This window comes from Triturus cristatus, chromosome 7 (genome assembly GCF_964204655.1).
Source record: "Triturus cristatus chromosome 7, aTriCri1.1, whole genome shotgun sequence".
In the NCBI taxonomy this organism is placed as follows: domain Eukaryota; kingdom Metazoa; phylum Chordata; class Amphibia; order Caudata; family Salamandridae; genus Triturus; species Triturus cristatus.
In genome coordinates, this window is record NC_140590.1 from 1004119693 (window position 1) to 1004147020 (window position 27328).

Below are 27328 nucleotides of genomic sequence, written 5' to 3' on the forward strand. Positions count from 1 at the left end.
GACATGCACAAGGACATGCACAGGGTTAAGGGGAGTCTCCACACCAGAAGAGATTATTAACAATTTGATCAGACAGAATTAATTTAATAGATTTTTCCAAAACCTCTAGCCATTCAAGTACTGGGACCAAACACCTAGCCATAACAGGTTTCAGTGCACTATAGAAACTGCCCCAAGTTTGAGTGTTGGCCTCTTCTCCAAAGCGCTCTTTAGGTCGATCCTAGGGTAGACAAGGCCCACTTCTAAGTTCTCGGGAGCAGCTGATCAACACTCAGTAATTTACTCAAGTAAAGAGACAAGCGTCTTTGAACTAAAGCAATTTCTTTGGATATCACCCCAACTGCTCTCGCCGGAAAAGTGTGCATGGTACCACATTTTGGCTCGAGTACAGCTTTCTTACATTTCCCCATCCTAGGATGCAGATGAGGGAAGGCAATCAAGAGCTACATAATGAAGGCAAACCTAAAACAACTTGAATAAAATGAGATGGAGCTTGGCCTTGTTCCTGAAAGCCAAACAACAAATTAGAGACACAAACCAAACAGATAGGCTTGTATCGCAAACTAGGACAATACATGAGGCTTAAAGCCTAAGCAAGAGGCAGGCCCAGCCCGGCCTCCTTCTGTGGATGACGGGCGAAGATGGGCCTGTCCTTGGTGCAGGAGCGGCCTGGTCACGTCCAGCGCAGCAGGAGGAACACCAACACAATATAGGGGCAGTTCAGTGAGGCACTGCCCCTCCCCCTCTGCCCTCTGCGTCCCAGGTGTCTTCTTGGGCTTGTAGTCCCGTCAGATGCTGTGGGAGGAACACCAAGATATATAGCGCGAGTCCAGTGAGGGTGGGGCCCACACTTCCACCCCCTCCCGCAGCCAGTGTCTTCTGGAGCTATGAGTCCTCTCGGAAGCTGTTAAATGTCTAACTCTTGGGTATGTCAAACCATTTCCATTTCAACAAACTTTATTTCGGTCATGAAAGGCCATAAAAAGTAGAAATTCATATACAAATATAGCATTGATAAACAAATTTTGACAGTTCATTCATTGTATATTACAGTATATCCGAAAAAGACATTTTAATACGTCCAAAATCTTTATATCAATTAAAAACAAGAATTATTAAAACCGGATAAAAACTATTAAAATGTAGAAGCTAAAAAGGACAAGAGTGCAGAAAAGTTTTTTTTACGATTGTTGAAGTGTGTTAAAAAAGGCCCTTCACCTGTGCCACATGGAATTAAGGAAACAAGACACGGCAAAGACTGTAAGGGGGTGTGTATCAGATCTTAACATTCTATACACCTCCAAACACTGTCTGCATCCCAAGTTTCTGCATAACGGTATGAGCCAACGCCGTCTGGCAGATTTATAGCCTGGGCAGAAAAAAAGAAGGTGAATGCCGATCTCGTCAGGGCTGTTGCAGGCGAGACAACCAACAGAGGGATCTTTTGACCATTTATTCACGAAAGCCTTGTCAAACCACTTTTGTATTCCCTTAATGATGTGACGTTACCACACCCTCCCCATGCTGAACCGGAGATAGAAATTGTAAAATCTAGATACCCCTTAGTGTAATGGCGCGTGGATGCACAGGTGTGCACAGACTATTTGTGCAGTGTCTATGCGCAAAACTGTCTATTTCCTCCCTTTTACGTGTTTGCATTGTACCAAAGCTTGTGGTAACAGTGCCTTGAAGCACCGCAAGCTTGAGGAATAAACAGGTCACAGACATAGGAGGCACAAAAAGAGGCAAGTTGCACAGAGACAAGGCACATATAGTTTGTTTGTGTTTGCGCACTCCCATGTTTGAATGAGTTGGCTCATTAAATATAGACTTATGCGTTAGCCAATAGTTATTTAAACTGCTGTGGCACGACGTCCAGTTCAGTCAAATGTGCCAGTTCTCCAAGATGATTTTCTAATGCAGCCTCGTGAACTAAAGGTACCAAAGTCGCAGCAGCTGAAAGACTCCTTTTTGGAGTGCAAAAATGATATGATCCCTTGGAGCGAGTAAATGCAAAATGATGGAGCTGAGATGAGACTGCATTAAAACAGTGAAAAAAATATTACAGAAAAGTAAATTTTCAAATCGTGATTAATACACACGCTCATGCAATTTAAACACTACCTCAGGGCTGAAAGAAGTCAGAGCTGTGCCATTAAAATTAAACTTGGATAATATAACTTTAATTTGAGACTGCAGCAGTGTTGTTTAGCAGAAATTAACATCTTTGTTCCATAAAAAACACGCCATCTTGTTTTAATTGCCCAATGTGTACAAGTGTTGCTTCTACATTTGGTATAAAAATCTGCCATTAAACCGGTTAGAAGCTCATTCTTTATAGCTAAAACATCTGCTTTACCTGAGCATGTGAGCCTGTATTTTCTGAGGGGGCACTTAATGGTAAGGAAATAAATTGTGGTTTGGGGTCTGGCAAGTCATGTGAGTGCTAGCATATACATATATCAGTATACGTAGTTATAAGTCGCTGAAAGCAGCTGATGCTGCCTCTGTTTGCAGAGTTTGTTTATGGGATATGGTTCGAGGCTTGGGAGACATGACAGGGCAACCCTTACAACTGTAAAGAAAGGGATTGCCCCCCTCTCATCTGACTAGACGCCTGATGGAGGGGGGCATTGCCCTCCTCAATCTCCAGCTCTATGATTGGGCCTCAAAGTTGTTGGTTGTCAACAGCTGGGCGTTTTCATCCCAGCATCTGAGAGCGGACTGCGCCGCTTGGCCCTGGAGGGCTACCTCCGGCGACTCTACGGAGGGATCTTCCTAGAGAAAAATGGGAAAGAGACCTGGGGAGGCTGGAGGACGGTGACTGGAGGCAGGGGTGTGGTACCCTGGTGAGGTCACTGTTAGGACGGAATTTCACTTGATCCAGTTATAAATCCTCCACAGGGCATACTATACAAAGACCTGTCTGTTCCATATGGGAAGAGCGACTGACGAGTGCTGCTTGCGGGGCTGTCGGATGAAGGGCACCCTGCTGCATACTCTGGGGGAATGCCAGAAGATTGAGGCTTACTGGAACCTGGTGGGTTTCAGACCATCAGAGGTCCTCGGCTATGAGGTGCACCTTACTTTGCAACTGATTGCATTAGGCGCCTGGGTGAACAGTCTCTTGGCCAATATGCCCCACTTTTTAGCAACCCGGCCCTAATGATGGCTCGTAGGAATTTACTGAAATTCTGATGGCGCAGACTCTGCGAGAGTGGGAAGAAGGCGTGGATTGGTGCATGGGGTGGAGAAATTGATGTACCAAGCATGAGTCTACCCCCACAAATTGGAGACGGTCTGGGGTCCCTGGATGGAGGTGAGAGGAAACAATGTAAGAGGAGAGAGGGGAGCTCCAATGCTGCTGGGTGCTGGCCGGGCCTGGGTCTCACAACAAAGTGCTGGGCTTCTGTGTTGATGTGAAATGTTCTGATTGCTGGGATATGATGTGAACCTGTCCGAAATTTGTAAAAGTTCTATGCCATGAATATAGGTGTATTATTGCTCACATGCCTTCGAAAGCTGAGGGGATATGTTGTTTTGTTTGTTTCTTCTATGTAAAAACTAAATAAAGAGATTTTCAAAAAAAAAAAAAAAAGAAAGGGCTCATGACAAGTGGATGTGTTACCATTATAAGCTGAACGATGACCTTTGACCCCTCCACTATTTGTACAGGTACTACCACTTTGTTCCTTATCAGATGTGTATCCTTCACCTATATTCTTAACACAGAGTAGCACTGCCAGGAACAGAGATGGTGTATGGACTCTTCTTGTTTGCTTCTACTGGATTAATGTCCATTTTGTCCAAGTTGTGATCACGGCAGATTGCAACCTGTTAGTGGAGCAAACATGATGCATTCCTCTAGGTGTTTGGAGGCTGTCTAAGACTTTGGAGGTGGGGTCTAATATTTACAGGCTAGATTGGTTTGGATTGGCTAGGGGATTAGGGGTGAATTTGGACCTGGTGTTGTCTTATCCTCCCATTAGAGCAGTGTGTTCCAGTGGCGTAATGCAACATGACATGGCCCCCCACGGAATGTGATGAAAGGCCACGAGTCTTCCATATCACTCAGATATTCATTGACTGTGGGCTGAATAGAGCCCCCTGAAGTGTAGGGGCCCTCTGGGGGGTTTGGCACCCCCTGAGCCGCTGGAGTTGCTGAGCCCTGCAGGTGGTGAGTTCAATGTTTCACCTCATGAGGGAGCATGTCATAGTGTGAGAGGGGGTCCCTCTCTATGTGAGTGGTCCCCATGACCTAACACTCCCTCCCGCCCCAGAAGAGCGAAGGCCTATCTCGCGTCTAACGATATCAATGACTTACTAATTTCTCTCACTTACCTCAGACACCAATAAGATTACGGAGAGTCAAATTCAAACTATTCACGCTAGCCCTTACAGAGAACCTCCTCACAACCCTAGAGGCTTAAATACTGACAACCTTATGAGAGTGAACATCATACAGTCTCCTCCCCCCATATACCTGTCCAACTTAAATGCGTACTACTCAACTGCAGGTCAGCCAGCAAACACGCCTCTGACATATTCGACCTCTTCCAACATAATGACATAGACATCATCTTCCTCACTGAAACTTGGCTCAATCACGCTTCCACTCCCTTCCTAGACCTCTTAGTGCCTCCTACCCATGACATAATCCGTCTAGACAGAGCTTTAAAGACGGGTGGTGGCCTAGCTTGTATACATCGGAGCTCGCTATTGGTCTCCCACTCAGAGTCCTCATGCGAATACCTTTGTCTCAAGATCTTTAGTCACAATCTTTCGGTTTGCAAACTACACACATTTTACCACCCACCTGGGGACAACCTCCCCTTCATCGAGCAATTAATGGAAATCACACCTGGCGGCAATGTTGATTCCGCTATGGCCCAAATCTTCCTTGGTGACTTCAACCTGCACTGTCCAACCTCAATGACCAAGCTGTTACATGTCTCAAATCATTCTTAAATGATCATGAACTGATCCAACACTGTGACCAGTCAACCCATAATAAAGGAGAAATTCTGGACCTCATCATCTCCAAAGGTCACACCATCACTCTGGACACCATTTCCCCGTGCGAATGGTCCGATCATCACAGCATCTTCTTTTTTATCAACTTGGAAGTCTCTCTGAGGAAGGCTCAACCAGTGAAATCGAACATTTGGAAAAGGGACCTCAGATATATCAATACAGCTGATCCAGCAGCCCACTGTATATCTGCCCTCTCTCCACAAGCTGACATGACCGAGGTACATGCACTCACCAACTTCTACAACTCTATTACTAGCATCATGGATTCGATTGCTCCGCTCCAACAAAAAAACGCCTCAACTAAAATCTCCAAACCATGGTTTAATGACAACTTAAACACGGAGCGCCGCCACCATAGGGCAGTTGAACGTTCCTGGAAATCGAATCCATCCTCGGACCAACTAATAATCCTTAGAACGATAAGGAGCTCATATAACAAACAAATCAAGATCCCTAAGGCCGACTACTTCAGATCCCAACTTAATAAATCTGCTAATCACCCCAAGAAACTGTTTGAGCTGGTGAAACAACAATCAGTGGAAACACCAAACCGCTCTGTCTCTGAGGTCAGGCCACCTTCATGCGATAATCTGGCCGTCTTCTTTGCTGAGAAATCCAGACTCATCAATCTTGATAACGACTCCAGGAAGGCGCTTTTGCTAGCTGGGGGGTCTGCACCTTCCTCGACCTTATAAGAGAAGTTCGAACCGACCAGCCTGAGCACAATGAACAATGCCTCTTGGGTCACCTTCACTCCCCTCAGCGAAAGAAACACCAACAAGATTCTTCAGAGTATCAACACATCTAATCATTTTAGCGACCCGTTGCCGCCGTCCATCTTCAAAGAACTGAAGGAGGTCGTCACCTCCATCTGGACAAAGATTGTCAATGCATCTCTCTCACAAGGTGCGATCCCGGACTGTCTAAAAGCTGCGCAGGTAACACCTATCCTACAAAAGCCTACAGCAGATAGTTCGGACCTTAACAACTTCCGTTCTATCTCTAATCTCTATCCCCATCCTTACCAAACTCCTAGAAAAATGTGTCCAATCTCAACTCTGTGCCCACATCGAGAATTTCCATCTCCTGGACCAACACCAATCTGGCTTCCGGAGTTGGCACAGCACCAAATCGGCTCTCACGCACGTTATGGATGACATTTTAAAAATGCTCGACCAAAATGAATCATGCCTCCTTATCCTCCTGGATCTTTCCTCAGCATTTGACACTGTTAATCACGACAACCTCCTATCCATTTTGAAGCATAAGATGGGCCTTTCTGGTTCGGTGCTGCAATGGTTCTCATCCTTCCTCCACCACAGAGCCTAAAGAGTTACGGCCAACCACTCTCTCTCCCAGCCATCACCAGTATCCATGGGGGTCCCCCAAGGGTCTGCCCTATCCCCCATACTCTTCAATTTATTCTTGGAACCTTTAGCTAGTGCTCTAAATTCCACTGACATTCTCTTCCATATGTATGCGGATGATACGAAACTTTATCTGAAAATCTCCTCCCCGAATAACCTCATAGCACTCAACTCTACCCTAATAAATACTCAAAACTGGTTAACTGAGAATCACTTCTTGCTCAACACCTCCAAAACAGAATTCCTTCTCATTTCTCCCCCGAATCACATCCCTAAGATAGACCTCTAGATGAACCACCTCACTGCCTTCAACTGCTCCCCCCTCATTGTTTACTCAGCCAAATCTCTCGGACTCACCCTGGACAAGCATCTGAACATGAACACTCATATCAGCAATGTGTAAAAGGGAGTGAATCACCTTATGAGGATACTCAGGAATCTCAAACCTTTCCTCCCACAAGCTGACTTCAAGCAAGTGGTCCAAGCGCTTGTTTTGCCGAGGCTAGACTATGGCAGTGCTACACTCTGTGGCCTCCCCAAATATACCCTGGCCCCACTAAGGGCTTCACTTAATGCGGCAGACAGACTGTTCACGGGGACAAAAAGAAACAAGCACATCTCCCCAGTCTTAAAATCCCTATATTGGTTGCCCTATGAAGCAAGAATTCAGCTAAAGATTGCCTGTCTATCTCACAAAGCCCTCCATTTCAAAACCCTCAGTTATCTAGCGCAAAAGCTAGAATTATCCGGAGGGGGTAAACATTCTCGGAGTGCTAACTCTCCTCCTGAAACCTCAGATTTTTCACAAAAAGAGAACGTGTCACTGAGCTTTCTCCGGCTCTGCGCCAAATATCTGGAACTCTCTCCCACCAGAAATACGCAGAATTTCCTCCAAGGTTGCCTTCAAATTGGAAGAAAAAAGTTTCCTCATGAACAAGTTCCTACCTTAAAAGGATCTCGTATCCTCTGCTCTAATGCCTTGGACTTACACCCCTAAGTCCTGTGTTTAGTGTTATTCTGCTTCACTAGTCACTTGCTCCCCTTCCAGTTCGCTGTGTTCCAGTTTTTATCCTACCCTTTATTGTCCCTTTCAATTGCAACCTTGTTTGACATGCATATGTGATTTGTTTAGATTGGTACCCCTTCTGATGATTATACTGCTACTTGTACCTTCCTTTCCCTCAAATTGTAAAGCGCTCTGATATCCTTTGGGATCATGTTCACGCTATATAAAACTTTATAAATAAATAAATAAATGACATGTAAGAGCCTTGCCTGAATATCTCTTCGGCTCCTTCACAAGAACAGACATCCAGCCACACAACGAATCCTGTCGCCAAAGGATGGAATGCTAGCTTCCCAGGAAGCCAGATCAGCGGCGTCACTTTGGGGGTGCGGGGGGTGCGGACCGCACCGGGTGACACCCTCACATGGGGTGACACCAGCAGGGCCAGTGTGCACAGAGCAACCTAACCTTTCAGGAGGAGGAGGTGCCTGTGCGCAGTGCGCAGTGTCTCCTCTCCTTTCTTTTATTTGCTTCCCTGTGAAATGGATTAAAAAATGAAAATCACTTTTGCTGGAAATCAATGTCGTATTTTTCTGACATTTAATTCCAAAGTGCAGCATCTGAAATAAAAGTTTAAAAATATGAAAAATAAATAACTAAATAAAGTAAGACAGAGTGGTAGCAAAATGGCCAGATTGATTTTATGTTTATGTTTATGCAATTTTTATAGCGCGCAACTACCCGGGGATGTTCGGCGCTCAGAATACAGAACCGTACTACGGCAGGCAGTTATGGTGAAAAGAACCATGTTTTTAGTTTTTTCCTAAAGCTGATAAGGGTAGGGGCAGTTTTGATGTGAAGGGGCAATGTGTTCCAAAGTTTGGCTGTGGAGATTGTAAAACACATGTCACCCCAGTTGGCCTTCTTGGTTCGCGGGACTTTGAGCAAATGAGCAGAGGAGGAGCGAAATGTTCTAGAATGTTCAAGCGGACAAAGAGCTCTTCTGAGGAACTGTGGGCCCGAGTTGTTAACTGCCTTGCAGGCAATACAAAGTGCCTTGAATTTTGTCCGGCTCCTGACTGGGAGCCAGTGCAGTTGCCGGATATATGGGGAAATAGATGTAAACTTGGGAACTCCCAGTAGAATTCTAGCCGAGGCATTCTGGACTAGCTGCAGTCTGTTCATGACTTTTTCCTGGGCATTCAGAAGAAGGGCATTACAATAATCTGTTTTGGAAAAGACCAAAGTGCTAATTAGAGTTTTGCCGGCTGACGGGGGGGAGGTATGGCAGCAGTTTTTTGATCCTTTTCAGGATAAAAAAAGATGAGGAGACCACGGAGTTGACGTGATGATGAAAAGTCATTTTATCATCAAATACAACTCCAAGGTTACGAACCTTAGTGACTGGTTGAGGTGGAGCTCCCATCTCGGGTGGCCACCATTGAGGGGACCAAGCAGGTTCCAGTTTCCCAAATGTCATCACCTCTGTTTTGTCAGAGTTTAATTTGAGACAGTTTGATGACATCCAGGTACTGATAGCCCGCATTCCCTCTTGAAAGTTTGCAGCAACTGATGTGCCATCACTATGTACAGATAGCACCAGTTGTGTATCGTCAGCGTAAGTTGTGAGGGCAATTCCGTAGGATTTTATTACCCTCGCTAAGTCCGAAACATAAATGTTAAACAATGTCGGACTTAGCGAGGAGCCCTGTGGGACGCCGCATGGAAGGGTGAAGGTGTGGGAGGTGAAATGGCCCATTTTTACTGTTTGTAGACGGTCAGCAAGGAAGGCTGCGAGAAGTTCTTTCGCTTTGTTCTGAATTCCTATGGCTGAGACACGGTCGATCAAGATGACATGATCGACCGTGTCGAAGGCTGCAGAGATATCTAATAGTATTAATACAGCTGCTCCTCCCTTGTCCAATGTTATCCTTATTTCATCTGCAGCTTTTAATAACGCAGTCTCTGTACCATGACCCTGTTTAAACCCAAATTGGGTATCGTCCAGTAAGTTGTTATTGTCTATAAATTTTGATAGTTGTATGTTCATTATTTTTTCAAAAATTTTAGCTGGGAAAGGAAGGCATGCAATGGGTTGGTAACTGGCAGGAAGGAGGGGATCAAGAGTAGGTTTTTTGAGAAGTGGCTTAAAGATAGCCTCCTTCCAGACTGAAGGGTAAGTGCCCGTTGTGAACATAGCGTTACAGATGGTCGTCAAAGCGGGGGAAATAGCTTCAGGAATAAGATTGAGAATGGCAGGAGGGCAAGGGTCTAAAGCTGATCCTGATTTAGTACCTGAAACAAGTCGATGGACTTGTTCCTCCGTGACAGCTTCGAAGACCAAGAAGCTAGGTGTATTACTATGTGACGATAGATTCGTCGTGGCTGCGGGAGGGACGTGGGTGAAGGCTGAGAAAATGGCAGTGACTTTGTCTTTAAAAAAATTGGCAAGAGAGTCGCAAAGGGATTGAGTTCCGTCAAAGTGAGGGGCAGGAGGGTTGGAGAGGTGAGTAACCACCTGAAACAGTTCTTTTGATGAGTTTTTTGCCTGATTGATTTGGGAGGTATAATAGGATGTCTTTTCAGTGGTAATCAGATCTTTATATTTGGAGAGGGCGCTTTTGTACACAGTTTTGTCCGTAGGATTATAATAGCGGCGCCAATGTCTTTCCAAATTTCTGCAGTGTTGTCTCTGCAGTCGAAGGGATTCCGTGAACCAAGGGGCCGAGGGGAGTTTTCTGCTACGATGGGAGATTTTAAGGGGAGCTAGGTTGTGACAAACCATATTTAGGCTGTTAAGATAGTTAGTGGAGGCTAGTGAGGGATCCTGTTCGGTAGTGGTAATGCTGTCAAGCAGCAAAGCAGCAAGATGGGGAGGATTGATATTTTTCCAGTCTCTGAAAGTGATAGGAGAAGAAGATGTGGAGGAGAGTGAAAGGGAATTCAATTTTATGGAGAAACAGACTGCTGCGTGATCGGTCCAAATAAGAGGGATCACCTTGGAAACCAAAATGTGTGGATTGCTGGTAAATAACCCATCTAGGGTGTGTCCGGCTTTATGGGTGGGCTGATTGACAATTTGCTGTAGGCCGGCCGCTGCTAGATCGTTAATTAGCGCCGCGGTGTCAGGGTCACAAATGGCTTCAAGATGGAAATTGAAGTCTCCCAGTATGGTAAAATGTGGCGCTCCTGCTGAGACCTCAATTAGGTTATTAAGATTGTTGAGAAATTTCAATCTGGACCCTGGGGGGCGGTAGAGCAAAATGCCTATAAATGATTGGTTACCAGAGAGACTGATGGTAAAGGAGAAAGCCTCACACTCACTGTATTTAGTGTCTGTAACTTTGACTTTAAGATGGTTCTTATAGATAATGGCTATTCCCCCACCCTTTATATTAGTTCTATCTAGCCTGCATACGCAGTAATTTTCCGGGGTGGCTGCTTTGAAGTCTGGACCTGAGGAGTCATCACCCCAGGTTTCGGTAATGAATAGAAGGTCTAGGTTGTGTGACTCAATGAAGTCTGAGATTTCGGTTTAGTGCTTAGGGACAGAGCGCACATTGATAAGTGCTGCTAAAACCTGGGGAGTGGAAATAATGGAGAGGGTAGAAGCAGTGCATGAAGGACATTTGTGAGGACCTATAATAGGATTGGTGTATAGCAGATGTGGTAAAAGATGAGGCAAATCTGCTGAGGTGTTCAATTTTCGAAGTTGTTCAGCGGTGTCTTTGAATGTGCTCGATTTATGAGAAGTGTGTGGCACATCAGAGGCAGGGGGGTAACCCCTGGCCCCGACCTCGGCGCGGACGAGCGCAGACGAGCTTGCCTTAAGCGCGCCTTCGGCGCGCAATCATCGCGCCCGCTGCGCTCGTCCGCTGCGCTTCCGGTGAACAAACAGGTTTTATAGAGGAAGAAGGGGAAGTGGAGAGGGGGCGTGGCCAGCGCGAGTGGGCGTGTCCGCTGGGCCAGGAATGGCGGCAAGAGTTAACCAACACTCACCCGCGGCAGCGTGTAATCGGTTGGGCGGGGGTGTCAGTGGCTATAGTGCCAAACGCCCGAGGGGTAAGTGAATCTAATAACACAGAATCAATCACACCAAGTTTAAAAAAACGCTGTAGTGGCTCCCGGCTTTTCGCCTGTTTTATTCACACCCAAACACATTAGCCTCACTTTTACAGAGTTTGCCAGTGAAGCGCTATTTTTGTTGTTTTGGCTTTTTCCCTGGGCTTGGAACTAGTGCACCAATCCTGGAGGTACTGCATTGTGAGGATTGGAAAACAAAATGTGTACTGCTGCTCTGTATCTAGGGATGTTGTCTTTTTTTTTACCATACTGCTTACATTTTGTAAGGATATAAGCAATGGCCATTGAAATGGGTCCATTCAGGGCCCTGTTGTCATGTCCTTAACTTTTCAGGCAAAAGCACTCACTGATTTCTGAACAGTGAGTGTAAAAGCGTTAAGGTAACCATGATGTTCCTGCTTACATTTCACATGGTTTGCAAAATTTTGCATTCCCTATGATTGTTTGCTTTTTCCAGGATGCTGTCACTTTTTTTTGTAGGCCACATATTGCTCTTGCCCAGTGCGTAATTTAAATTGAGCCGCATCAAGGTGTTTATAGCTGGCAACAATTGGGTTGTAGTTGAAGGCAGTCGGAGTTTTTCTCAGTGGGGCAGTGTGGTGTTCAGTGGGGGAGAGGATGTGGAACTATGGCCAGAGCTGCTGAATTTGGAACTGGGGAACCAGGTTCAGCCTTAATAACCAGTCCGCCAGACCACTCTCCTGAGAGAGCACTGTCTCATGCTAGACCTTAGAAGGCTTCGCAAGACATTAGAAGCCCCGGTGTCGTAGCACCAGCAGGTGGACCCTAGCATGACAAGTGTAGGTTAACCTTCAAGGCTTGTCCACCACTATTCATACTGAAGTTCACCTCCAGTCTTGCGGGCAGGCCTATGAAGCAGTACACCCTAGAACAACAGTGACCCTGTCACTGAGATCACAGGGCCCTTGAGAAGGGCCAGCTCTAGGGCGGTGCAACCAGTGTGACCACACCAGGTGCTGACTTTAGGTAGAGGCATCATTTTTGCAAGTATATTATGGTTTTAAAAGTGCTTGCTGCCACCTTCCTGGCCTCCAGTAATTTTCAGTAACAATAAAAATGTCATGATGACTCTGGTGATTAATGTTCTTCCTAGAGAGAGATCGGAATTTTGTCTAATGGAAGATTTCACTCATGGAAAGGTAGCTCAGAGGGTTAATGTACCTGCTGCAAAGAACATGTACCATGCAGATCACAAAGTGCACATAATGTAAATAGGCCAGTGGGCTACTGCTTTTGTCAGAGAGATCCTTTTGTTACTTGCAGTTTATAAGTTAAAATCCTAACATAGAACAGTGAGCTATTAACTGTCATCTACTCCGCAGCAACACGTCACATTTTTTATTAACTTTTGATACGTTTGAGCTACAAACAATTTATTAGTTTAAATGGTCAGATCATGCTGCAGATCTTGCATTGTGAGGCAAATATGGCAGAGCCAATATTATTTAGAAAACATTTGCAAACTAGGATTTTTAGCCATTCATGTTTGAACTGCTGTTTTGGAAAAGGGAGAAGTGCTGATGACAGAAACTCCATGGCTCGGAGACAAATGGCTTGTGCCTCCACATTTTATTGTATTTGGAGACATTCTGTGATTAGAAGCATATCCCACTTTGTAAATACATTTTACTGTCAATAACTCATTGTAACCTTAAATAATCATGTGTGTCCATTGGTTGATAAAACTGGGCCGTTTGAAACCAAACAAATACAAAAAATTGGGATGTTTGAGCATTCTGGCCACGCCTCTGGCTCTGCCCACTGATCAAATCCTTGGGTTATTCCCGCCCTCTGATTCTCCGCCCACAGTTCCCCTACTTTTTTTCCCCCACTTCGAACACTGATATATCGTGTTGCTGGATAGTGGGAACACCACACCAGTAAAAAGTACCATACCTATGATATTATAAATTCCAATAAACTGTTGACTAGCAGGTAGCCCACTGTACAACCTGATTAATGAGTCATTATCACACTGTTGTTAATAAGCACATTTTGTAAATATAGGACCTACATTTACAAACGTTACTAAGGATTCTGTATGGTCCCGTTATTTGCCAACTGTGTCCACTGGCGGACTCAGAGCGGAGGAGGTCCACGCGGTAAGTCGTGAGGGGGTGACACGATGAGTTACCTGCACCGGGTGACACCAACCCTAGTGACGCCACTGAGCCAGATGTATCGGTTCCAAGCAGGCTTTTGTTTAGACAGCGATGCCACGGCCCCCTGAGACCCTCTGGTTCAGGATAGGTGCCCCCTTTACCAAAGTGTGTCTCTCGACCATTCCACAGGCCGAAGGAAAAAGAGCAAAACAGGTGCGTGCATGCAATGTACACACTTCTGCATTTATGGCCAGTGATTCAGGACGAGAAAACAAATTGTCTGCTGATAACTGAAAGGTTGTAGTGCAGTAAATGTAAACATAGGCGACAACGAATGCTTCAGCACGGACGCCTGGTGGCAGTACCCCTGGGCTCTTCGCTCATCGTTTGCAGTACTTTTGCTCAAACTGCCTCGCTTCACTCTCTAGATCGTTTTTTGGGGGGAACACATTTTATTGATTTTGTCAAGATCAATACAATATTTCCAAGCGATGAGAGACATACATATCACCAATTAGGTATGTAAGCGTGGAATTACAGCCCACATCTTTTCATGCATCGTAGGAATACAAAATAAGACATTCTCTAGATCTATGATGAGACATTTTTGGTCGGTGGGAATGAGGGGGGGGGGGGGCGTTAGGGGCATTCGCGGTTGGGATACTGCCAGAGCGCGAGCGCATCAGCTTGTCTCCCACTGAGGAGAAATGACGGGATGTGAGACCCCCAAAACTTTAATTTGAGGGAAGTTCCATTTGCTAAGGAAGTGGCACGTGTAACATAGCTGCAGGTGAGGTCATGTTAGGCTCAGAAAGTCGCAGACAATCTTTTAGAAGGAATGATCACGGCCGCTCTCCTGAGATATCCGGGTCCTTGCGCCAGTGTCGTGCCTTCAGCCGAGCAGCGTTCTTCCCTAATCAGCGCTGGTTTCAGCGTGTCCCCAGCACCCTCGCAGCGAGGGCTTGTTCGTGCGTCTGTCTACACAATATCTATGTGGAAATAGTTTGAAAGACGTCACTGACGTCTGGAGCCCCACGCGCCCTGTTATCAACGATTCTCGCCACACTATTCTTCCACGGAGGGCTTCCAACTCCCTCGCTCGAGTCAACCTTTCTCTACAGCCACCGACAGGAGAAAAACTGCTTCTTCGGGCACAGCTGCCAGGGGTTCAGCCCTCTATGCGGACATTTTCATAATTCCAGTGTTATTATAAGTAACATTTCAACCACTATGAGTGACACTTTCTCGCCAGCAAAATCAGCAGTGAAGATGAGGGAAACATAAATATCAGGAATTACAGCGATTTGAGCAGCGAGAAACTCTTAAAGCTGCAGAGCATTACAACGACACTGTGGACTCCAGGGCCTCTCTGCCCCACATGGGACCCAGCCCAAACCGGATGCGAAGCCCCAACAGCACTCTCTTCTCAGCCTCCTAGTAGTGCCACTGGGCTGAAGGACAATTACACGGATTCCTGCCTTGGCTAGCCTTTGCCCACTGGGCCCCTGGATCCTTCCAGGCATTCACTAACTTCAAACCCTTACTCGAGACCTCACGCAATGTGTCCAGGCCACACAGAAATGAAAGAACCTGCCCTTCAGCAAGAAGCTCTTGGCCCTCAATCTGTGCAGAAGTGCTTGTTTGCTGCTGAGAAGTGGCAATTCTCACCCATTGAAAGCATTGTAGCAGTGCTGAGAAGTGCCGGTGCTGTCTCTCCCAAATGAAAGAAGTGCAGGTACTCAGTACCAGCTATGCCAGTCTATTTAAGGTGATGCCCTCAATTCAATCCAGACTTGTAGGAGAGTTACTGTTGGTAGTAGGTCTGTGGGCGCTGCCTTTCACTGCCATGGGAAATGCTGTTATTCTGCCACCCCCTGGAATCAGAGCAGCCTGTACTGTTAATTCCAGGGGCTGTTGTAGGCAGGGGTGGGACAGATAACAGGTATTATTTCGGGCCAATCATAATAAAGGACAGAATGCTATGTGGCTTATTTAGGCTGCCATAGGTCCTACTACAAGCCTAGAAAATGCCATCCCCATAAACATATATAGTCTCCAACCCGACCACAGGGAGAGATGCTGCAGAGAGGACACAGCAGACAGGCACATTCATTTCTTTGGACATTTAATTGACTTAGGATACAGAACCGCCAGCAACCTCGTATCTACTCCGTCCTATCCCACCCATTCCCTACTATCCTTAGAACCCGGTATTTGTAAAGCACAAACTAATCAGCCGTAGAGGTCTCAAGGCGCTGGGGGCCGTCGGGGAGACTAAGTGAGCTATTGCCCAGAGTCACATGATGCTGAGCTGATCTGCCTACAGTTGGGGCTTGAACCGGAAGGCCCACTTTCCGAAGTCAGCCACACTGGCCGCCGCGCCACACCATCCTCCTTCAAAAGCTTGCTCCCTGCTTGCCATCCTAGAGTAGGCCTTATTAGAGTAGGCCTTATCCCGCAACCTCCTTTCAAAAAGTTTCATGTTTCCAAAAACCAGTGTGCTGAAAAATCATAATGCTGAACAATAGTTTCCGCCCTGCCCCCTCAACCCTCTCAGTTCACATGCATACACCATTGCTAGTGCAGAGCCTCATGGTTCTCAGGTCTACATATGAGGCGCTCATCCAGCCCCAGTCTCGGCTCTGCATTCTGAACTCGTGGTTCCGATTTTATAGAAGATAAAACAGGGCCACAGATCTTGTGATGAAAACTCTGTGAGCTTCTCGCGAAACTTGAGGGCTCTGGAACAGGCACTTCTGTTGTCTCTTTTATTAGAGAAGCCTTCAGCGGAGAGGCCAATCACTGTAAGGGAATTAAGTCTGAGCACCCCTTTAAGCAGGCTGGTCAAGCGTTATTCATGTCACAAATATTTGGTCCGTTTTTTTGCACTATATAATGATTCGATGTCTCACTGTTTCTCTCTGGCCATCACATGTTTCCATATCCAATGTTAAATCTGTTTCATTTTTGTACAACATCCAAACCTAAATGCTTATTGTATTAAAATAAGCAAGATAACCCTGTAGGTTCCTTTTACAGTAATATAATTTTTTCTGCGAAATATATATATAAACCACGTTTTACTAGCTGCATTACACAGGGACACAGGTATTGTTTAAACGGAGCGATTGAGTGATTTGCTCGGAATCACAGGATGTTGAGCTGACACCGAGACTCGAACCCCGGTCCCCAGCTTTGAAACAACCACGGCAGCTGTAATGCCATACCCTCTCTCCTTTGCATAAAATATGAAGGAGGTGTGGACTATATGTAAGTAAATGAAGTTAGAGCAGGGATGTCCAGTAGTAACACAGTTAATCTTTTATTTTACTGTTTTATTATATTTTATGAGTTTTATATAGCACTAGCTTGATCCGTGGGTATCAAAGCGCTTTACATACACAAAGGAAAGAAAAAATGCATTACATCGCAGGACATAAGGATGCATAAAGATATAAGCAAAACATAATAATTAGGCATACACTGAGGAGGAGGGAGAAAACACAGGTGGTTAATCGAATAAAAGAAATACTTGTAAAACTGTGACACAGGCTGCCTATTAACAAACATACGAAAGATGCAAGTTTTTAAAAAGATTTAAAAAAGGCGAAACGTGGTGACAAAAAGCAATAAAGGTGCCTCCTCCGATTTTGAAACACAGTCTGTTTGGAGTGGGCGGGATAAAAAGGGGCGGAAAAGGTTGTGGAAGAGCACCCTTGTGTGGCCTGCAGCCTTTAGGCCTCCCATAGTGCCTTTTTTGACTTTAAAGCGCTCACACCTCTATTGCAGGGGTCTGGGCATTACAGGAACAAGTCAGGCGTGCTGGAGGGGAATTGAACAGGTGGCTGCTTTCCTATATCAAAGAGCACATTAGCTTAGCTGCAAGGATAACCATTGCTGCTACGAATTGGAAATCAGTCTGTTTTAGTTGCTGTGTTTGTAGCTGTTACGCCTTATCCACTCTTTTGTGCTTTAATATTTTTATATTATTAAGGAAATGAAGTTTTCAGCCTTGCATATAGAAGGACATGAGAACCAGTGGAATTATATACAGGCACAGTGAGTTTTAGTCTTGGTGAAATTAAGTGATTTTCCAAGGGTCACAGGATGTTGAGCCTACCACGGAGACTCAAACACTGCCCCCAGCTTCAAAGTCGGCCACTGTCTCTATTATGGCACATCCTCTTTCCTTTGTGTAATACATTTAAAGTGTGAAAGATGTGAAGTGAACATGTAAATGTATTTTGAAAACCAAACTCCAGTGATAACATAGTTAAATGTACGTAGGGGAAGCCAATATACAGGGTCGGATTGGTAACGGAGCACTCGGGAAATGGCAGAATTTATTTATTTATTTATTTATTTGTGTATTTTATAAAGCGCACAGCTACCCCAACGGGGCGTCCCGGCGCTGAGAACTCTGGGAAAGTAGAGCCAGAAATGGAGGACCTGTCTAGGAGGAGAAAAGGTGTGTCTTCAGCAGTTTACGAAATGCTGATTCTGATTGGCTGGTACGTAGAGCTAGCGGGAGCTTGTTCCAGCACTGAGAGGCACAGACCTCAAAGGTTTTTCCACCTGCACGAACTCGTTTAAATCGTGGAGTGTGCAAGAAGAATAGGGAGTTGGAGCGCAATGTCCTGGAGTGGGCATACGGTCGCAAGATGTTTTTCAGGTGTGCCGATCCGGTGCCTTGTGAGGCTCGGAAGGCCAGCGACATTGCTTTGAAGACACTTCTTTTAGCAATGGGTAGCCAGTGCAGTTTGCGTAAAAGTGGAGAGACATGGTGTCTAGCAGGAATTCTCTCTACAAGCCGAGCGGCAGCATTTTGGACTGTCTGAAGTTTATGACACAGGCCTGCTGAGATACCAAGATAGAGGGCATTAGCGTAATCGAGATGGGAAATTATCAATGCCTGGATTACAGTTTTACGGCAATCCGCCGGCAGGTAGTTAATAAGGCGTTTAATGGTCCTGATTTTAGCGAAACAGGAAGCAGCCACTGTCTGTACCTGATTACTGAAACTAAGATGGTTATCCCAACGTACCCCTAAGTTTTTCACTGAGTCTTTAGGGGGAGGGGCTTGGCTTAGATCGTCTGGCCACCAAAGGCTAGAGTCCAAAGGAGATGGAGAGTTAAAAAACAGGATCTCCGTTTTTCCTGCGTTGAGTCGGAGGGAGTTAGCGTCCATCCAGCTAGAAATGTCCCTGAGGCAGGATTTCAGCGGATCAAAGGCAGAAGCTGAGGGGGTGTCAAAAGTAAAAAGAAGCTGAATATCGTCAGCATAGGAGGTGGATTTAATCCCTGTCTGAGCGATCAGCTTAGCCAAAGGGGTAAAATAAATATTAAAAAGGAGCGGACTCAGGGAAGAACCCTGGGGAAGTCCCCATTTAAGTGATCTGGCAGGGGAGGTATAGGGAGGGGTGAAAACCTGCTGTGTGCGGTCCGAAAGATAGGATGTTAGCCATTTCAGCACAACACCTCCCACACCCAAGTCCTCGAGCCTACTCAGCAGGATCTTGTGAGAGACGGTGTCGAAGGGCCGGTAGACAAGTTCTAGCTGTGAGCTGCTTTTTCGGGCAACCTTGGGAGCTGTCTGTGATGTTAGGATGCCACCAGCGGCCCAGCGGGTGCCTGAGTGGCCTTTCTATAGGCAGATGGGCAGAGGTATCACTCCCTTTCTTCCGCTGGTCCAGCCCATTAATGTATGCTGATTGAGCGGGGGCATGGGGACTGAGCAGAAGTGGTCTCACTTGCATTCATGTGTAACTCAGCAGTGTGAACTAATCTCTGCATTTTTTAAAAATCTAAATGAAGTTAATAAAAGATGCCCCCCACACCCTTTCTTTTCATAAAACTTCGCTGAAGCAGTGTTTTGTAGAAAGGCAGTACGCAAATGTGGGCCACTTTTTTTGGGTGTGCCCGGGCCGATTTTTGACCTTGCCCATATATAATACTGTAAACAAAATCCACTGAACGAGGAGTCACCAAGAGAGGCCAAAGCTGCGAGAGCAGCCTGAGCACGCCACGAGCGGCGCTGCCACACACTCCAAAAAGCAGTTTTAGGCAGCGCTTCAGAGACATCTGAGACACTCGCATATGCGTGACAAAGCATTTCAGTGCTGTGATGCAGAGCACCACACTGAAATGCGTTAGTCTAATGCCTGATGCGTGGTACTTGGCGGGACTGTTCGCGTTCAGTATCTATGCACAAGTTGCATCTCATTGGTCTTACTGATGTATTTGTTTCCCCATGCTTTAATGTACCTTTAGCGTTTAATTGTATGTGATGAGCTGCACTCGTGATAAATTACCCAGATTACTGTTATAATCTCCCTCTTATTTCTTTATCATCATTTATCTTATGTTATTAATATTTAATAATGATTGTTGGTACACTCCTTTTCCCCCTCCCTGGGTGGTTTCTCCCAAGAATTCTATCTGGAGTGCAACTTAGAATGTTCAGGCTTAACCTGAGGAGCGCTAGGCTAGGCAGTTAGAAGAACTGTGCTTTTAAATAAACTTTCCTTTTCGTCTTATTTCATGCCTCTTGGAATTAATTTACAACAATTTGGCGACGAGTGGACTTCAACATCGCTGCGCAGGGGGCAGGTGCTGTTCCTCTCCCCTGATTTTGCCAGCCTACTGCACTGTTCATTGCTCCTCCTCACCTTCTGCAGCCTTCGTGTCAAGTTTTCACATCGCTTGGCTGTCTTCATCTTGGGAGCTTTCCCTGTTTTGCCCAGCTGCGTTTTTCATCACTGTGAGCTCTTCCGTCAGTGATCCTGTGTTGGCGCATGCCCTGAGGTGATTTTCTGCTCCGCCTCCAGTGGTCTCGTCATCCGTCTTCAGGGTGTCTCATTGCGACGCATGCTCCACGGCATTCCTGCTAGTGAGGTCAGTCAGAAGTGAAGCGACTTTCTATTGGTGCTTTCCTGTGGGACACTGGCCTAAAGGTGAGGCGTCTGTCATCTGTTTTCCCCTTTAACTGTGGGGTTTCCAAGATTGTAAGACTGCCTTTCAGACTTTTCAATCACGTTTCCTCCAGTGAGCCATCCTTGTGAAGACTGCATTGTTTTCACATATTTGAAGTCGCAGCGCCATCTGCTGGATTTCTTCCATTGGTGCATAGTTTCTTTATATTTCTTTGTGTTCCTGGAAGATTTCCCTACTTTTCCTGGTGTATGGCGTCGTTTGCCAACTGTCTTTCTACGCTGACAAGCACAGCTTTGAGGTAATCACCCTGCACCCCCACTTTTCACCTTCTGGAATTGCCTGCCAACTGTACATCTGCGCTGACAGGCACAGCTTTGCTCAAGTTTTATATTCTTACATCTCCAGCGCAGGCTCATTTTCCATGATTGATGAACCGTATTCTGCCTGCCAGCTATTCATCTGCGCTGACAGGCACAGCATTGTTCAGCTCCTACAACCTCTTTTATTGTGGTGTTTTATGTCCTTTCCAACAAAAAGGGATTTTATGTCCAGGGGCGGCTGGTGACATTTGAAAGTGGCGGGGCGTAGAATAATTGGTATACTGCACCGTTGCAAGCGAGCGCAGCGAGCGAGCCCGAACCACCATAAGGGGGGTTCGGGGGGTTCTCCTCCCGCGAAAATTTTGAAAAAAGAGAAGAAAAATTGTGCATTTTCAAGCAAATTTGAGAAAGCGGGGAGGTTAATAAAGCAATTGTGAAAGTGCAGTTATAACATTAATAAAGAGATGTCATATAAAATAGGTAGCTGCTTATTCAGTATAATCACAGAGCTTCATAACAGACTTCGAGATACAATGCATTTCTGAGTACCTCACTCACAGATGTTTTTTATTTAACAAACAACTAAACTTGTTGCAAAGTAGCAGCATTCAACATTGTTTACTTTTTGTAAATGAAATCAGCACGTCTCTCTTTAAGAGCAGCAAACTTGTCAATAACTTTCATGTTAAAGTCCGGGATTTTCTGAACTAGCTTGCTCTCTACAGAGAGCATTGCCAAAGCATTGAGTCTTTCCTCAAGCATGGTGTTCCTGAGGAATGTCTTAATCCTCTTTAAGGCTGAAAAACAGCGTTCAGACTCGGATGTTGTCATAGGAGTGGTTATGACAATTTTGAGTAAAGTCACTGTCTCTCTAAGTGACTTTTCCATATGAAGTTTATGTATTAAAGCCAGCAAAGTAAAGGCACTTGTGGCCTTCCGGTACACAGGCATTGCGTACAGTACAGTCAACTCAGTTCTCAGCTGGTCTTTTTTGAGCATTGGATAAGCTTCCACAGCCTCATTCAGAGCACGCTCCGGGAAGGATTCATCATATTTTGCAAACTCTTCAGTTTGCAATAATGTGGCACTCACCAAATGTTTAGTGAATGAAAAACGTTCTTGTGCCTGCACAATTACAATGTCACATATCTCCTTTGCAATTCGAACCAGAGTGGTGCTGTTTTTCCTGCGGTTTGAAAAAGTAGAATGCTCTGGCAGTTTGCTGTCTAAATTGTCAACCCCATCCCTCACTTTGCTTATGCTTTGTACAAACATAGCATACATACTTGCACTTTGACAGTATCTATCTCTCGTGCTTGTAACTGATGGTATAACAGGTCCACAGAAACCATTATATCATGAAATAAAAACAGTAAGAACTGAAACTCTCTGTCTTGTAGTGTTCTAGCAAAGCCACTGGCTTCAGTTTGACTTTTGTAATCAAACTCATTATTGGCTTCTATGGAGGCAAAACATTTCTCAAGGTCCTCCCTATGTTCATAGATTAGGTTGACTGTACGGATGTTAAAGTTCCAACAAGTTGAGGATCCCCTTGGAACGCTTTTGCCACAATCTCATGAAGTGCTTCCGTTCTTTTGGGGGAACGTGAGAAAAATGCTGCCATGCCTCCTACATCCTGCAAGAAAATTTGTGTCTCTGTGATCTTTGATACTGCCTGTTGCATTATAAGATCAAGTTGGTGGGCGTAACAGTTCACATAATGAGCATTATGGTACACATCTCGAATTCTTTTCTGTACTCCACTAATGCTTCCACTCATTACGGACGCACCATCATAGCCTTGTGTGATAAGTTTTTGTTTTTGAGGCAGCTCTGGAAAAATTAAGTTCAGTTGACACAGTATAGCTGCAGTAATGGTTTCTGCACTAGAGTCTCTTAAATGTGTGAAACCATTGAACCTCTCCACAACTTCTCTCTCATTGTCAATGTACTGAAACACTAATACGGACTGTGTTTTAGTGGCCACATCGGTGGTGTCATCAGCCTGAATAGCCACAGAGTCGGTGTTGTGCAACTCTTGCACAATATGGCTTCTCATAATTTTGAGCATACACTCAAGGAGTTCATTTTGTATTGTTTTAGAGGTGCCCTTAAACACTGTAGCACTTGCTAAATGTGTTTCCAATTCCTTGTCTATGCTTGCCATTAAATCCACTAGGCCTCTGATGATCCCAGGTTTTGAGGAACTTTCTGATTCATCATGGCCTCGCAATGCCAGTTCGAAAGCACCACAGAAACAAATGCAATCAATTATTTTGGATAGAATCTGTCTGTTCCTATCAACAGCTTCATTGTGTTTCTGTATTGTTTTGCGGTATGCATCGTTTATCTGCTGCTCAACAGGTGCGTCTTCCCCCAACACTCCCAGTCTCGTCTGGTTTTCCATATGCTTTCTTGTGTATGCATGCTTCTTTATTTTTTACGACAAATGCTTCAAGTCTGTTATTCCATGATTTGTCCAAGAAAACTCACCACCAAACAGCAAGCAGGGGAAGCAGAGCAGAGAATTTCTTAAAGGGCACCCTGTAAGCCAATCAGCTTTTGTGTACCAGGCGTTTGAGAATGTACGTTTGGACTTTTTTTCTCTGTCCTAGGAAGTTTTCTGTAGGTTTATGTCAGGCTGATGAGGTCCTAATTGCTTTAAATGTAGTTTCTCTTCAAGTGGCCGTGCCTGGAATGACCTTGTAATCAGCTCTTGTACTGTATTCATGATGCCGATGCTGGCCTTACCAATATATATTAAAGAAACCTGTCAATAATCAAAGTACAACATATAAAGTGCGGTGCAATAATATCAAATTTCAGTATAAATACATATATCTTGTGCAGTACCGCAATAAATCTCCAACAGCTCCCCTTTGCACAACATGACTGCTAAAAATACAGTCTTACTGCCTGCTGCCTCTCTGTGCCATAATGGTTGCTGGAGGCACTGAAACAGACACTGTTTGAAAGCCTTGAGAGTGACCACATACATAGCCCTAACTCCCATGTAAAAAAATATAGCATCAGTTTCCTTACCTTTAACACTGGTGTTTGCTGGGTCGTAGACGGGGTGAAAGAGAAGCAAAGGAGGTGGGGCCTCTTGTTCTTCGCCGAAAAATTGCCCCAAAATTTGGTAATGTTTCAGGTTGTCAGGCTTTACCAGGTGCTGAAAATAAAAAGATAACAATTTATTTTTGAAACACTAGGGTAATCTGAGACTGGGGGAAAAAAACATAACGCTCCAATTAATTCCTTGCAGTTTGCATGCAGCTCTTAGATGACAGATAATAGCTCACTGTTGTATGTTAGGATTTTAACTTACAAACTGCAAGTAACAAAAGGATCTCTCTGACAAAAGCAGTGACTCACTGACCTATTGACATCATGTGCATTTTGTGATCTGCATCAGGTACATGTTCTTTGCAGCAGGCACATTAACCTTCTGTGCTACCTTTCCATGAGTCAAAACTTCCACTAGACAAAACTCTGATCTCTCTCCAGGAAGAACATTAACCATCAGCATTATCATAACATTTTTATTGTCTCTCGTTAGGAGGCCGCTTGCTAAAGCGCTTTGCTTCCCTCAGCCCCACACTGTTCAACGCCACATGGCATCTCTCGCTAACATCACCCAGATCCAAAGAAGCAACATCATCTCCTATGCCAATGAAACTTAGCTCATACTTTCCCTCTCTGACAAAACATCCAGCATTCGGAGCGCCCTCACTGTATGCATGTCTGAAGTCACCAGCTAGATGAAGGCCAACTGTCTGAAACTCAACACAGACAAAACTTAAGCAATACTCTCCAGCAAGTGACTACCTTCCATAATCAACTGATTTCTCAGGGGCAGGGATATGGGAATCCTATAAGTGCTCCCCTCTTCAGCTCAAGAAAAATCGCATATGCAGATGGTTTTTACAGCTTCTCCCTGCTACCTCCAGCTTCACACCCAGAGCTTGTTATTCTGGGTCAATATATGGACGAATCCTCCAGCAAAGATCTGTAGAGATGTCATCTCAGGTTGTCTTAGTTTGGATAACTGGGGTTCTATTTCTTGGCTGAAATACATTTCTACATCATTCCAGGTGTTGAAGTTGTCTTCCCTGTTCTTGTCTCCTTTGAATCTTAAGTAAGAAGATACATCATGGGTAAACAGCCTCTTTCTGGAACTTTCTGCAGAAAAAAGGCTACAAAAGGAGTTGGTGTAAAGTACTGTGATGATCTATTATCGGACACTCGCTAGTACAGAGCCTGTTTTTTACCTTTCTCTAGAATTAACGTAATGGGAAAGGTCTCTCCTTTTCAATTTAGATCCGGCTCAGTGTGGCAGCCCATGGGCGTTGGAAAGCCAATTGATGCCTTGGGAGGTACTACTCGGACTTGTCCTTGTAACGGGGTCTCTCTGCAATCACTACTGCACTATATATTCTTTTGTAATTATTCATTTATTCACAAAGTCTTTTTCCTAAATCCCTAATGAAAACATCAGGGCACCGTAGATGTGTACAGGCCTGTGCAATTTGCAATTATTGAATACTCCAATTATCTGCATTAGGTTGAGTGCTTTTCCTAAAGCCGCAATGCGAGCCAGGAAAACAATGGAAGATTAATAATTCCTGTTTTTATTAATATAATTGCATCTTAGTTTAAAATATTTGTTTCTGACTATGCTGTTTTTTTTATACGCACTTTGCACTTTATATGTATGCTGCTAATAGCGTCATTTATAAGTTGCTGCTAACATACTGCTGAGTGTTCCGCCTGTACGAAACCAGGTTGATGTGTTATTTTTAATGTCAAGTAATAATGCAGTGGAGAATGATGTTTTTAGTACTTGGTTCATGATTTTCAGCTGTACTGCACTAACCTCAAACTGTAAGTAAATTGTGGGGTCCAATAATGTACCAAAACATGTTTCTGTGGCCACCACCGGATTGCAGACCGGTTTTAGTTTTGACGTGCATGGCGCTTGCACCATTCATGACAAACACATTGTTTTCCAAAAATACTAAAAGAGGATTTGAGTCACACACCTTCTGGCATTGGCTTTTTTAACTGACTCCCGACCGAGTCCCGCAAACTGTTTATAAAGTTGAAGTTCATGTTGTTGTTGTTACCCATGATCCCAGGCATCGCATCCCCAGTCTGCCCCAATTTAAGCCGGTCGTCGGGTCTTCTAATCTTTACCCAGGGCCCAGCTACCAGGGGGGAGTTGAGCCAGGCCCTCCAATGTGATGTGTGTCACGAGGTCCGACCGCGCTAGCCTAGCACCAAAACACTCACAGGCCAGCAAGCAACAATACATAGATTACCTGGCTCAGTAAATTCACAAATCGCAGTTAGCTGGGCATGCGATTCTGAGGCAGGCTTCAATCACGACACACACTACTATTAGCGGCAAACCCGTGAGGGAGTCGTGGACGTCGAGTTGGCCTGCTGCTGCGCTGCGCTGCGAGCCTCAGCCTGAGCCTGGACCTGACGTCACCTCACCACCCGAAAATGGCCAATCATTGCATGGCTTCACATGAAGTCACACAGTGATTGTCCATACATAAGTGCGGTGGCGGCAGTGCCACCACCCCGCGGCACGGCACCCAATAAATGGATTGCCTCATTTTGCCTGCCCTTCTGCGCGGTGGACCAGCCAATCCTGACGCTGCATGCAGCACCAGGATTGGCTAGGGGTGAGGTTCTGTAGCGATCCGAACCCATGTATTCGGTATCGTAGTACTGACACGATTTTGGTACCAATGAACAGTAAATGATCCATTATAAGCATGACAGTGTTTTCGCTGCGCAACTAGCATGAATTCACTGAGAAATAGGGCATTCTGTTGTTAAATCATGGCATCCATTTTAGATACGGCATCCATTTTGTTTCTTGCCCTCACATAGTCAATGGACGAGCAATGACCCCGGTAGAATCACCTTGTTAAGGACACGTAAGCTCAAGCCCGAGAAAGCTGGCGCTGCATGACTAGGCAGAATCAAACTGCCTCCCCTGCCTAAGGCCAATCCTGCTTTACTGGTTCTCGTGTCCATTGTCCTGATTGAGAGGCCGAATACGGTAGCCATGCCCATTTACGATCCATAAACACCTCTTATCCTATTTTTCTATCCCTTGCACCTGGTTCTGCTCCTCTCCTTCTGGGCTTTTACAATGGGGAGGTTACGATTTTTATGATGGGGAGGATCGGGCAAAGAATGGAAAACTGACAAGGAGACTTGATCGAATACCGAAAACCTACGACTAATTATTGTTTGAGGTCTGTTTATTGTCTGTTTGGGATACCGGGTTGGGCATGGGAAATATTCGTGTAATGTTGCCTAAAGACATATTTCGTGTATTTAAGGAGCAACCCACTTCTTGCAATTCGAACAGTCTCGTAGATCCTGCCTCTGTGTGGTTCCTATGACTTCTGTGTCCCTGCAGTAAATAAATCTTGTTCTTTG

General features: G+C 45.1%; 1 long non-coding RNA gene across 1 annotated transcript in view; it reads left to right on the plus strand.

Annotated features, from left to right (window-relative positions):
* The first annotated feature begins 20341 nt into the window (after nucleotides 1-20341).
* LOC146810997 (uncharacterized) overlaps nucleotides 20342-27328 on the plus strand; it is a 184692-nt gene continuing 177705 nt past the window's right edge. The window contains exon 1 of the long non-coding RNA XR_014965765.1: nucleotides 20342-20566. This is a non-coding gene — a long non-coding RNA (uncharacterized LOC146810997). The remainder of the gene's footprint in view (nucleotides 20567-27328) is intronic.